We start from the raw sequence: 13,336 nt of genomic DNA, 5'->3' as shown, positions 1-13,336 counted from the left end.
TCGTTTGTGTGTTCCGTATCTGTCAAAAGCAATCATAACACTACAATTCCCTTCCTTTCTTACCGCTAATTCAACAAAAAAGTTATACGTTCAGGAATCCTGCACTGCAACACCAATGTCGATTTTCACCTCCGATTTACAATTACGATCAACCTTGGAAAACAGACGACGTCTTCACTACTCCTGTCACAGTGTACAAACAAATGCTTCCGTGTACAGGGTTTTATTTGCCCCAGTTTGTCTGTTACCCTCAATGTTCCTTCTCCCTCTACTGATCCGCTGCTACCTCAGTCCTGCACACCGCCAGCAACTAACTTTGTATCGTGCCCAATCCTGGCCACTAACCCCTCAAGCTCGTTTTCAAGATTATTGACTGAAAACGTGTAAAGTGTCGGCAGAACACCGGCAGCCACAGAACAGCACTGGCAATCGGCAGCCCATTGGAAACATGCCCCATTCAATCCGACTCTTTCCTTCCTTCCAGTCGGCGAAACCTCTGTTCATACTGTTTTCCGCCATGTAACACCACGCGCTCTTACATTCAGTGGACCGATGTGCGTTAACTTGTTAAAGGCCTTCTGAAAGTCCAGGCGCACAGCTCTCTCAGAGCCTTTTTTGTCGATTGCGCATGTTATTTCCTCCAAGAATTCCAGCAGCATTGCCAGGCAAGATGGTCGCAGGGGCAAATATGGCTGCCTGCGACCCGCTTGGTCTCCTGCCTCGCATTGTCCGGAAACCTCTTCGTTCATCGTGTAATCTAACGCCACCCTGTCATCTGAACCCCTTTCTTCATGAAGAACAGACTGATATTTGCAACTTCCCACTCCCCAAGTTCAGTTCAACGACAACGTGAAACTTCGAATAACAGTGCTAATTCATCCACCACATCTTCAGCGGCACATTTCGGAATCCTGAGGTGGAGATCATCTCGCCCTTTTGGTCCTGGTGACTGTTCTACCTTTTTCCCTTCCAGCTTCCCATGAATCTTCACCTTATTATAGTGACTACAATCACTTCCGTGTCCTGACACTGACATATAACTGCTGTGTTCTACAGTGCAGACTATCGGATGTCTCACTTCAGGGTCTGTTTCTTACTCAATGAAGTGGAAACTGTTACTTAAAAAAGAGATTGACGCAAGTATTTCTCTTACCTTATAAGTGTGGCTGTCACCCTGTGCCTTGTTACTTGCTCTCTGCGAAGAGGTAATAGTTATTTTTTATCGTGACTATAAACAAGAGAACAATAATTATTTTCTGACTCTGCACATATATGCCCCGAGGGTATCAATGTACACATTCGTTGCTGCTTGTATCTGATTGGCATCGTTCACCGTTCGATGCACCGCGTGTTTCTGAGTCAGTGTGAGTGCAAAACATATAATGTCTCTGACATCAGGAATGTTTCCGAATGTCACTCAATCATTCGTCAATATTCAGTCACACAGGAGCATGATGAATTTTACTTGAGGAGGAATTCGCCTTCAGAGCCATTCCTGCTGAGAGATTTCCCTGGATCAGAACGTTCATTCGGCGAATTCAGTTCCATTCACCTTCAGAGATAAATCTGATTGAGAACGTGAACGTGGCAGATTGGGGATGTCGACCTGTGGCCTCAGGCTGTTTGCCGGAAGCTACTATTGCTTTTAAACGGTCTGAGATATCTCTGTTGATCAAAGTCAGAAATAAAAAAAATCTGACCCTGGTTTCACTCTGTGTGTGATTGTAGAGTCTCCGCCGATGCTCATGTTGATCGGACATTATAAAAGCCACTTTAATGCCAGTTATGCTTTTAAAATGCCTTTAAAATCTCAGGGATCCCATCGTTTCGTTTATGTATTCCATATCTGTCAAAAACAATCATAACTCTGCAATTTATTTCCTTCCTTACCACTAATTCAACAAAAAAGTTAAACGTCAGGAATCTTGCACTACAACACCAATGTCGATTTTCACCTCCGATTTACAAATACGATCAACTTTGGAAAACAGACGACGACTTCACTCCTCCTGTCACAGTGTACAAACAAATGCTTCCGTGTACAGGGTTTTATTTGCCCCTTTTTGTCTGTTACCCTCAATGTTACAACATCTTCCGCTGACCCGCTGCTTCCGGAGTTCTGCACACCACCTGTAACGATCTTTGTATCGTGCCCAATCCTGGACACTAACCCCCCAACTTCGTTTTCAAGATTATTGACTGAAAACGTGGAAAGTGGAGGCAGAAGACCGACTGCCACAGAACAGCACTGGTCATCGGCAGCCCGTTGAAACATATCCCATTCAATCCGACACTTCCCTTACTTCCAGTCCGGGAAACCGCTGTTCATACTGTTTTCCGCTAAGTAACACCACGCGCTCTTATATTCAGTGGCCCGATGTGCGTTGACTTGTGAAAGGCCTTCTGAAAGTCCAGGCGCACAGCTCTCTCAGAGCCTTTATTGTCGCTTGCGCATGTTAATTCCTCCAAGAATTCCAGCAGCGTTGTCAGGCAAGATGTTCGCAGGGGCAATCATTGCTGCCTGCGACCCCTTTTATCTCGTACCTACAACTGTCCCGAAACCGCTTCGTTCATCGTGTAATATAAAGGCATCCTGTTACTTGAGCCCCTTTCTTCACGAGCAGCAGACTGATTTTTGAAACATTCCAGTCCCTCCAGAGCAGCTCAACAACAACGTGCAACTTTGACTATCAGGGCTAATTCATCCACTACATTTTCAGCGGCCAATTTCGGAATCCTGAGGTGTAGATCATCTCGCCCATTTAGTCCCGGTGACTGATCTACCTTCTTCCCTTTCAGCTTCCCATCAATCTTCCCTTTATTATAGTGACTGCAATCACTTCCGGGTCCTGACACTGACATATTACTGCTGTGCTCGACAGTGCAGACTATCGGATGTCTCACTTCAGGGTCTGTTTCTTACTCAGTGAAGTGGAAACTGTTACTTAAAAAAGAGATTGACGCAAATATTTCTCTTACCTTATAAGTGTGGCGGTCAACCTGTGCCTTGTTACTTGCTCTCTGCGAATAGATAAAAGTTATTTTTCTATCGTGACTTTAAACGTGAACAATAATTATTTTCTGACTCTGCACATATATGCCCAGAGGGTATCAATGTACACATTCGTTGCTGCTTGTATCTAATTGGCATCGTTCACCGTTCGATGCACCGCGTGTTTCTGAGTCAATGTGAATGCAAAACATATAATGTCTCTGACATCAGGAATGCTTCCGAAAGTCACTCAATCATTCGTCAATATTCAGTCACAAAGGAGCATGATGAATTTTACTTGAGGAGGAATTCGCCTTCAGAACCATTCCTGCTGAGAGATTTCCCTGGATCAGAACGTTCAGGAGACGAATTCAGATCCATTCACCTTGAGTGATAAATCTGATTGAGAACGTGAAAGTGGCCGATTGGGGATGTGGACCCGTGGCGTCAGGCTGTTTGCCGGAAGCTGCTATTTCTGTTAAACGGTCTAAGATATCTCTGTTGATCACAGACAGAAATGAGAAATCTGACCCTGGTTTCACTCTGAGTGTGATTGTGGAGTCTCCGCCGATGCTCACATTGATCGGACATTATAAAAGACTCTTTAATGCCAGTTATGCTTTTAAAATGCCTTTAAAACTTCAGGGATCCCATCGTTTCGTTTGTGTATTCCGTATCTGTCAAAAGCAATCATAACACTGCTAATCCGTTCCTTCCTTACCACTAATTCAACAAAATATAAACGTTCAGGAATCTTGCACTACAACACCAATGTCGATTTTCACCTCTGATTTATAAATGCGATCAACTTTGGAAAACAGACGACGTCTTCACTACTCCTGTCACAGTGTACAAACAAATGCTTCCGTGTACAGGGTTTTATTTGCCCCTGTTTGTCTGTTACCCTCAATGTTCCTACTCCCTCTACTGATCCGCTGCTTCCGGAGTCCTGCACACCGCCTGTAACTATCTTTGTATCGTGCCCAATCCTGTCCACTAACCCCCCAACTTCGTTTTCAAGATTATTGACTGAAAACGTGGAAAGTGGAGGCAGAACACCGACTGCCACAGAACAGCACTGGTCATCGGCAGCCCGTTGAAACATATCCCATTCAATCCGACACTTCCCTTACTTCCGGTCCGGGAAACCTCTGTTCATACTGTTTTCTGCTAAGTAATACTACGCGCTCTTATATTCAGTGGACCGATGTGCGTTGACTTGTGAAAGGCCTTCTGCAAGTCCAGGCGCACAGCTCTCTCAGAGCCTTTGTTGTCGCTTGCGCATGTTAATTCCTCCAAGAATTCCAGCAGCAATGTCAGGCAAGATGTTCGCAGGGGCAATCATTTCTGCCTGCGACCCCTTTTATCTCCTCCCTCCAACTGTCCTGAAACCGCTTCGTTCATCGTGTAATATAAAGGCATCCTGTTACTTGAGCCCCTTTCTTCACGAGCAGCAGACTGATTTTTGAAACATTCCAGTCCCTCCAGAGCAGCTCAACAACAACGTGAAACTTTGAATATCAGTGCCAATTCATCCAGTACATTTTCAGTGGCCTATTTCGGAATCCTGAGGTGTAGATCACCTCGCCCTTTTTGTCCCGGTGACTGATCTACCTTCTTCCCTTTCATCTTCGCATGAATCTTCCCCTTATCATATTGACTGCAATCACTTCCGGGTCCTGACACTGACATATTACTGCTGTGCTCGACAGTGAAGACAATCGGATGTCTCACTTCAGGGTCTGTTCCTTACTCAATGAATTGAAACAGTTACTTCAAAAAGAGACTGACGCTAATATTTCTCTTACCTTATAAGAGTGGCGTTCCCTCTGTGCATTGTTACTTGCTCTCTGCGAATAGATAAAAGTTATTTTTTTATCTTGACTTTAAACAAGTGAACAATAATTATTTTCTGACTCTGCACATATAAGCCCCGAGGGTATCAATGTACACATTCGTTGCTGCTTGTATCTAATTGGCATCGTTCACCGTTCGTTGCACCGCGTGTTTCTGAGTCAATGTGAATGCAAAACATATAATGTCTCTGACATCAGGAATGCTTCCGAAAGTCACTCTATCATTCGTCAATATTCAGTCACACAGGAGCATGATGAATTTTACTTGAGGAGGAATTCGCCTTCAGAACCATTCCTGCTGAGAGATTTTCCTGGATCAGAACGTTCACCAGGCGGATTCAGATCCATTCACCTTGAGAGATAAATCTGAATAAGAACGTGTACGTGGCGGTTGGGGATGTGGACCCGTGGCCTCAGGCTGTTTACCGGAGGCTGCTGTTTCTATTAAACGCTCACAGAGATCACTGTTGATCACAGACAGAAATGTACAATCCTGACCCTGGCTTCACTCTGAGTGTGATTGTGGAGTCTCCGCCGATGCTCCCATTGATCGGACATTATATAAGACTCCTTAACGCCAGTTATGCATTTAAGATGCCTTTAAAATCGCAGGAATCCCATCGTTTTATTTTTGTGTTCCATATGTGTCAAATGCAATCACAAAACTGCAATTTCCTTCCTTCCTTACCACTAATTCAACAAAAAAGTTAAACGTTCAGGAATCCTGCGCTACAACACCAATGTCGATTTTCATCTCCGGTTTATAAATTCGATCAACTTTGGGAAACAGACCACGTCTTCACTCCTCCTGTCAAAGGGCACAATCAAATGCTTCCGTGTACCGGGTTTTATTTGTCCCTCTCTGTCTGTTACCCTCATTTTTCCAACACCTTCTACAAACCCGCTGTTACCCGACTCCTGCACAACGCCTGTAACTATCTTTGTATCGTGCCCCATTCTGGCCACTAACCCCCTAACTTGGTTTTCAAGATTATTGACTGAAAACGTGGAAAGTGGCGACAGAACACCGACTCCCACAGAACAGCAGTGGTCATCGGCAGCCCATTGGAAACATATCCCATTCAATCCGACACTTCCCTTCCTTCCAGACGGCGAAACCTCTGTTGATGCTGTTTTCCGCCATGTAATACCACGTGCTCTTATATTCAGTGGCCCGATGTGCGTTGACTTGTGAAAGGCCTTCTGAAAGTCCAGGCGCACAACACCCTCGGAGTTTTGTTGTCGCTTGCACATGTTATTTCCTCCAAGAATTCCAGCAGCATTGTCAGGCAAGATGTTCGCAGGGGCAAACATTTCTGCCTGCCACCCCTTTTATCTCCTCCCTCCAACTGTCCCGAAACCGCTTCGTTCATCGTGTAATATAAAGGCATCCTGTTACTTGAGCCCCTTTCTTCACGAGGAGCAGACTGATTTTTGAAACATTCCAGTCCCTCCAGAGCAGCTCAACAACAACGTGAAACTTTGAATTCAGTGCTAATTCATCCACTACATTTTCAGCGGCCTATTTCGGAATCCTGAGGTGTAGATCATCTCACCCATTTGGTTCCGGTGACTATTCTACCTTCTTCCCTTTCTGCTTCCCATTAATCTTCCCCTTATTATAGTGATTGCATTCACTGCTGTTCTCGACAGTGTAGACTATCGGATGTCTCACTTCAGGGTCTGTTTCTTACTCAATGAAGTGGAAACTGTTACTTAAAAAAGAGATTGACGCAAATATTTCTCTTACCTTATTAGTGTGGCGTTCACCCTGTGCCTTGTTACTTGCTCTCTGCGAAGAGAAAAAGGCGGTTTTTTGTCGTGACTTTTAAAAAGTGAACAATAATTGTTTTCTGATTCTGCACATATATGCCCCGAGGGTATCAATGTTCATACTCGTTGCTGCTTGTATCTGATTGGCATCGTTCACCGTCCGATGCACCGCGTGTTTCTGAGTCAGTGTGAGTGCAATACATATAATGTCTCTGACATCAGGAATACTTCCGAATGTCACTCAATCATTGTCAATATTCAGTCACACAGGAGCATGATGAATTTTACTTGAGGAGGAATTCCCCTTCAGAGCCATTCCTGCTGAGAGATTTTCCTGGATCAGAACGTTCATTAGGCGATTCAGATCCATTCACCTTGAGAGATAAATCTGAATGAGAACGTGTACGTGGCCGATTGTGGATGTGGACCCGTGGCGTCAGGCTGTTTACCGAAAGCTGCTATTTCTTTTAAACGCTCACAGAGATCACTGTTGATCACAGACAGAAATGTTCAAACCTGACGCTGGCTTCACTCTGTGTGTGATTGTGGAGTCTCCGCCGTTACTCACATTGATCGGACATTATAAAAGACTCTTTCATGAAAGAGTAGGGTACGACTTTGCATTGTACAGGAATTAGGGATTCTGGGGGATTGTGTGGAAAATTCTGCAGGTGCTGGAAGCCCAGAGTAACACGCTCAAAATGCCGGAGGAATTCAGTGAATCGGGCTGTATTAATAGAATTTACAGATCCGTTTACATTTTGTGCTGAACCCTTCTGCTGGGCTGGGAAGGGGGCAGGAAGACGCCTGAACAAAATGTTGTGCAGGGGGAGGAGGACAGGCTGGGAGCTGATAGGTGAGGCCTGATGAGTCGGAATGCGAAAGGCTGAAGAAAAAGTAATCAGATTGCAGAGGCGAGTGTGCCACAGGAGAATGGGAAGAAGGAGGGGCACCAGCGGGAGTTGAAGGGCAGATGAGGAGAAGAGATAAGAGGCCAGAGTGGACAACAGAATAAGAGGGAACTGAACAAAAATACCTGTGGGATAAGGACTGGGTCTACTTTGCGGAATATGATGTGCTGTTAATCAATTAACTGAACATGAGATCTGGGATCGATCATCCAGGATCTTATTAAATGCCCAATGAGAACGGAATGGCCCAATGGGCTCTACCGGTCACATTACTTATGTTCTCACCTTCCCTTTGCAAACCAATGGCTGAAATCATGACCATTCTTACCTGTTCATTCCTCGGGAATTTCACATCGCTTGGCGATGCGTTCATGGTGTTTGTATCCAAGGTGCCTGTGGGGGATAAACAGATATGTCACAGCGGCGTAGAGCATCAGGAGCCGTTGTTGAACACAGCCGACGTCAATCCGACCCAAAACAAAGCGCCATTAACAGCATGAGCTTCAGTCCCACCAATCGCCAGAACCAGGAAGTCAAGGCCGATATTCATCAACATGAAGGGAAATTAACTTATATTCCATTCCCCCGTTGATAATGTAATCTTGAGCAGAAAATACCACCTTGTTTAAATGGAAAATTCAGCGGCAAAGGTCGCATAATTTGTGACCATTCGAGAGGTTAAAAACTTCCAGCTTCCGTGCACAATGAACTCCCATATTTCCATCAAATGATTATATTTCCAAGAGCCCAGTAATAGAACAGTTGAAACGGAGTTCACTCACTATTTTTTCCAAAATTCCTGCTCGTCTCATATTGGGGTGGCGCTGAATTCTTGACCCTGAACAAACAGAAACAAAGGTCGAAACATGGATTCGTCAGGAGGTTACTTTCCTGCACTGATAATTACATTTGATTCTCTCTGGTTATTGCTTGATACTGTTCCGGATATCGGATGCCCTATTCCAGTCCTTCTCGATCTCAACGACAGTGAAAATAATGGGTTAAGTGGAGAAAATTGCATTGGCTTTTTTGATATCTAATGCTGTTCACTCAAATATTGATGAACGGAAAACTATTTCAGACAAACAACTTCGCCTTGAAGGCGGAATGCTGATTCTGTCCATAGATGGCCCCTGATCCCAGCTAAAATCGTTTCTGCCGAAGTTCTTAAGCAATGATTAATGGTAGAAACGAGATTCGGAGAGAAATGTGTTTACCGGCCAGATTTCCTCGCGATCAACCATCCGCTGACTCCGCCGATCAGGCCCATGACAAGTAAACCAAGTACAATGCCCAGGATCGCGCCAGAGCCGAGGGTGTTATTGTCATCTGTATTTGGTGCTAACACAGGAAATAAAAATAAATTGTGCATTGCAAAAACATATCTTTTTTTAGAAACGATTATTTATCCAAGCTCCGCAACGTTGTGGTCGCTGTCCTCGACTTTGCATCCATTGAAATCAATTATTATTTTATTCTGGTAGACCTTTTCGAAGGAGAAGTGAAGGTACGGCGTGAGGAGATCGTGAGAGGGAAATGGTTTGGATCTTTGATCATCGGGTTTACATGGACGAATGAGAGACTCATTCACTCACCTTGTGCGGTAACATGGACAGTAAGATAACTGGTCCTGTTGGTTACGCCGTTAGTAACCCGACATGTATAACTCCCAACGTCAACCGAGCTTACTGACACTAGGGTGAGTTCATGCCCGGCCTGCAGGAGATTGTCCCGGTTGTACCATGCATATATACCCCAGGGGACTAACAGAGCAAAGCAAGTTAATGTCAGGTTTGACACAATATTGGACAAACTGGAAGCTCCGGTACAATTCTGACCTTCTCTGGTCCATCTATATAATGAAAAAAAAATGTTGATTGGAATAATATCCTGTTGGATCCGGGAAATTCTGACTTTCGCTGGTACATCTCTAAAATGAAAAAAAAAATGTTGATTGGAATAATATCCTGTTGGATCCGGGAAATTCTGACCTTCTCTGGTCCATCTCTACAATCAAAATAGATGTTGATAAATGTCACATCTGATACAAAAGAACGCGGTTGACTGACTGTGAACTTACAGTAAACTTGCACGTAGGTCGCTCCAGCGTCACTGCTGAAAGAGTTGCTGGCGATGCATTTGTACGCCCCTGCGTCGTTTCTGTTCACACTGATTATAGTCAGTTTCGCCTTGTCGAAAGATGTAAATATTCTGCCGTTTTCCTGGATGGGTTGGTTGTCCTTGTACCATGTCCGTGTCTGAACAGTGCCCGACGCGTCACAACTCAGTGCGATGGTATCGAGGTTTTCCAGGGGAGTGGAATCACTGGCAACCACAGTAACCCCGGTCACTGGTTCTGAAAATGCAATTAAAATACAAATAGTTTCACACTTGCTTTTATCTACAACATGTACATAATATTTGCATGCTGCCAACTCAATATAGTCGCCATTCCTAGCTCTCATCCCTGTGTGTTTCGATATCAAGTCAGATTCCAGCTTGAGGTAAGCTCCGGCTACGTGTTGGAAGTTTTACTGCTGTTACGCAAGGGGACGCTGAGTGACCTATTCACGTTTCAGAGATTCCCCAATGCTTGGATTTTCCTGCAGTCAGAATATACATTATCTATCAAAGCAGACCAAAACAGAATTGCACTTGGCTACAGTTTGATTGCCTTGTGAATCATGTGACAGGCCAAAAGTAAGGAGATTTCGTATTTAATACGTGACTAATTTGTGAAGGAGAAGCTGAAGTCAGATGAACCAGTGGGGTAAAAGTAATGAGAGAAACACGAGGAAGGGGTTGGCCAGATTTGATTGAAAAAGAACAGTGGCAGGGATGGCGGCAGAGGAGAAGAAATATTCTAAGGAGAAGATGACATAAACTAGGCGAACAAGATAAGTCAACGCCAACACAAATGCCAGAAGGACGGTATATAATGGAGTAATCGTTAATGGGAAGTTAGATTATTGTGAAGTTAAAAAAAAACAGATAGCAACTGAAATTTGTTTCATAAGGTCAAGATGGAATGCGAAACCACTCCAGCCAATATTTTAGAGAGCATACACAAAGTTTCTTCAGATACCTGAAGTGTACAAAGAGAAGCGAGGGTGGATATCGGGCCGCTGGAAAATGATAGTGGAGAGATAGTATTCGGCAACAACGAATTGGTGAGTGATCTGAATAAGTATTTTGCATCAGGCCTCACTGTGGAATACAGTGGTGATATGTTGGACCTTCAGGATATCAGAGCTCATGCAATGTTAGCATTCATTACCAGGGTACGAGCATATAAAAGCAGGGAGGCAATGCTGAATATTTGTAAAGCACTGATGAGGCCTCACTTGGAGTATTGTGATCTGCTTTGGGACACTGTTCGTCGAAAGGATGTGTTAAAAGTGGAGTGGTTTCAAAGAAGGTACAGCAAAATGATACGAGGATTGAAGGGCTTTTCATAAGAAGAGAATTCAATGGCTTTGGCCCTCTACCAACTGGAATTCATAAGAAGGTGACGTCATGAAGACATATCGAATTGTGAAAGGCTTTATTGGAGTGGATGTGGGAAGGATGTTTCTTATGGCTGGAGAGTTAAATACCAAAAGGCACCACCTTTCATTAGATTGGCATCCTTTTAGAACAGACACGAAAGGGTGGTGAATCTGTGAATTATGTTCCATAGGCAGCCGCAGAGGCCATGTCGTTCTGTCAGAGTAAACAGAGGATGATAGATTCGTGATTGGTCAGTGCATGAATGAATATGCGGGGAAGGCTTGTGATTGGGACTGTGAGGAATATTGTATTAACCATGATGAAATGGCGGAGCAGACTCCATTGGCCAAAAGGTCTACACATCCTTCCTATGACTTCTGGCCTTCTGGTCTTAACTGCAGCAAGTAAACATTTGTAATTTAATCTGTAGGTCAAAACAATTCAGATTTGCATCTTAATAAATACTCTTTTTCATCAAGCTGCACCGTTGTGGATAGATATTGTGTGTCGACGTGCTGGGGAGCAGGTGCAGAGGAGATGTCAGGGGTAAGTTTCTTTACACAGTGATTGGTGAGTGCGAGGAATGGACTGCCGGCAACGCTGCTCGAGGCCGATACGATAAGGTATTTTAGAGGCTTTTAGAGAGGTAAAATAGAGGGCTATAGGTAACCCTAGTCATTTCTAAGGTAGGGACATGTTCGGCACAACTTTGTGAGCCGAAAGGCCTGGAATGTGCTGTAGCTTTTTCTTTGTTTCCATGTTTCTCAACAAAGGGAGGGACGAGTTACATACCGACCACAGTTATTTGCGTGGTTGAGGCATTTTCCCTCATTGTATACATGTTATAGGCCTCACAAGTGTACTTCCCCGTGTCGCTCGCAGAGATGTTGTCGAGGATGAGATGTTCCCCACTTTGTACGTGGGCGCCGTTCAGTTGCCAATTCAATACAGAATTTGGGCGGGACTCTGTGAAACATGTTAACCTCATGGTATTTCCGGCAACTTGAAAAGAAGAGTCCGGCTGAGTGATGATATGTGGACGATCCGGTCCGTCTAAAAAACAAACGGACAAAAGGGGTTGCAACAAATTGCACAGGAAATGCAGTAGAGTTTCTTAGCAGGAGAAGAGAGACGGCCCACCACCAGACAAGGTGCTCCGACACACTGGCGAATGCATTCGTCTGGAAGCAGCCCACGGTAAATAGGAGAGTCTGGATACAGTGGCATAATATCCGCGTCTTACGAAACTATGAATTGCAGAGCTGCCTCAAATCCCCCAAGCCCGTCTCCTCCTCCAAACTGGAGGCAATGCACGTCAGTCAGAAGCGTATCATTTTGTAACTACTCTAGGTGTGTGGTTAGTGGGAAAGAATTCAGGGAACCTTTCCAAGCAAAATACGCAGTGTATCTCTGCGGGGATAAATTAAGGCAACTTAGAGTGTAGGTGCAATAACTAATGTAATCAGTTTTCGGGCTGAATGTCGCGTGGGAGAAAACCATAGTCTCAAGTCTCTGACCACGTGTGCAATTATAGGGATTCTCCAATTTAGATCGTGTGTGGTCGGGCCCATTTTCAGATTCAATATCCAAGTTTTAGTCTCTATCGGCGAGGACCAGTCTCTGAAACACCACTGCACATTGGGATTTTCATCCTGATCTAAAAGCTGTAACTTCCCGCATCCACAGGTGCACTGAAGCAATGTTTGGTGGACATTTCTCAGAGGGGTAGCGAGGCCTTTAAGGACAGTGGGCGATTTTCGCTCTGAACCTCCCGTGCAGTTTCCGGAGAACGGAATTATTATCAAAGTCCCTAAACGGCCTTATACAGCACTGGACATTCAACGGTCCATTTGTCTAAGAAAATCTTTGCCCTCAATGTACCAAGTTCGGATCAGCTTGTATTGCTTTGAAATAAAGTCAAACTCGAATAAATTCGAACTTTGAAGAGATTATTTTGATTTGAATGAGCAGATCTGAAGTGGTACTCAAAGCTCAGCAGAGTCCAAGAGGCAGACATGATATCAGTTCTGCAAATTATATCACGTCCTGTTTTGTGCCTCCGACATGTCCACCCCGACCAAATTTAATAATCATCACTATTGCCTTTCAACTGTGGGGATTGGAAATGCTCAAAACGCACTGTTTTATGTGAAGACACAGGTAGAATAGACTAGGCTTTAATGCACATTTCCTTCACCTGAACTACAGAAGCGAACCAACAATTGCGGTCATTTCATCGTCACCGTAATGTAACTCAGATTTCAGGTTAGACTTTTAAATCCCCAGCGTCCGGGGTGGACTCGGTTCAGTCTCCC

The sequence above is a fragment of the Hypanus sabinus genome, unplaced genomic scaffold (genome assembly GCF_030144855.1).
Source record: "Hypanus sabinus isolate sHypSab1 unplaced genomic scaffold, sHypSab1.hap1 scaffold_600, whole genome shotgun sequence".
Lineage (NCBI taxonomy): Eukaryota > Metazoa > Chordata > Chondrichthyes > Myliobatiformes > Dasyatidae > Hypanus > Hypanus sabinus.
The sequence above is the reverse complement of the archived record's forward strand: the minus strand, read 5'-3'. Positions refer to the sequence as shown.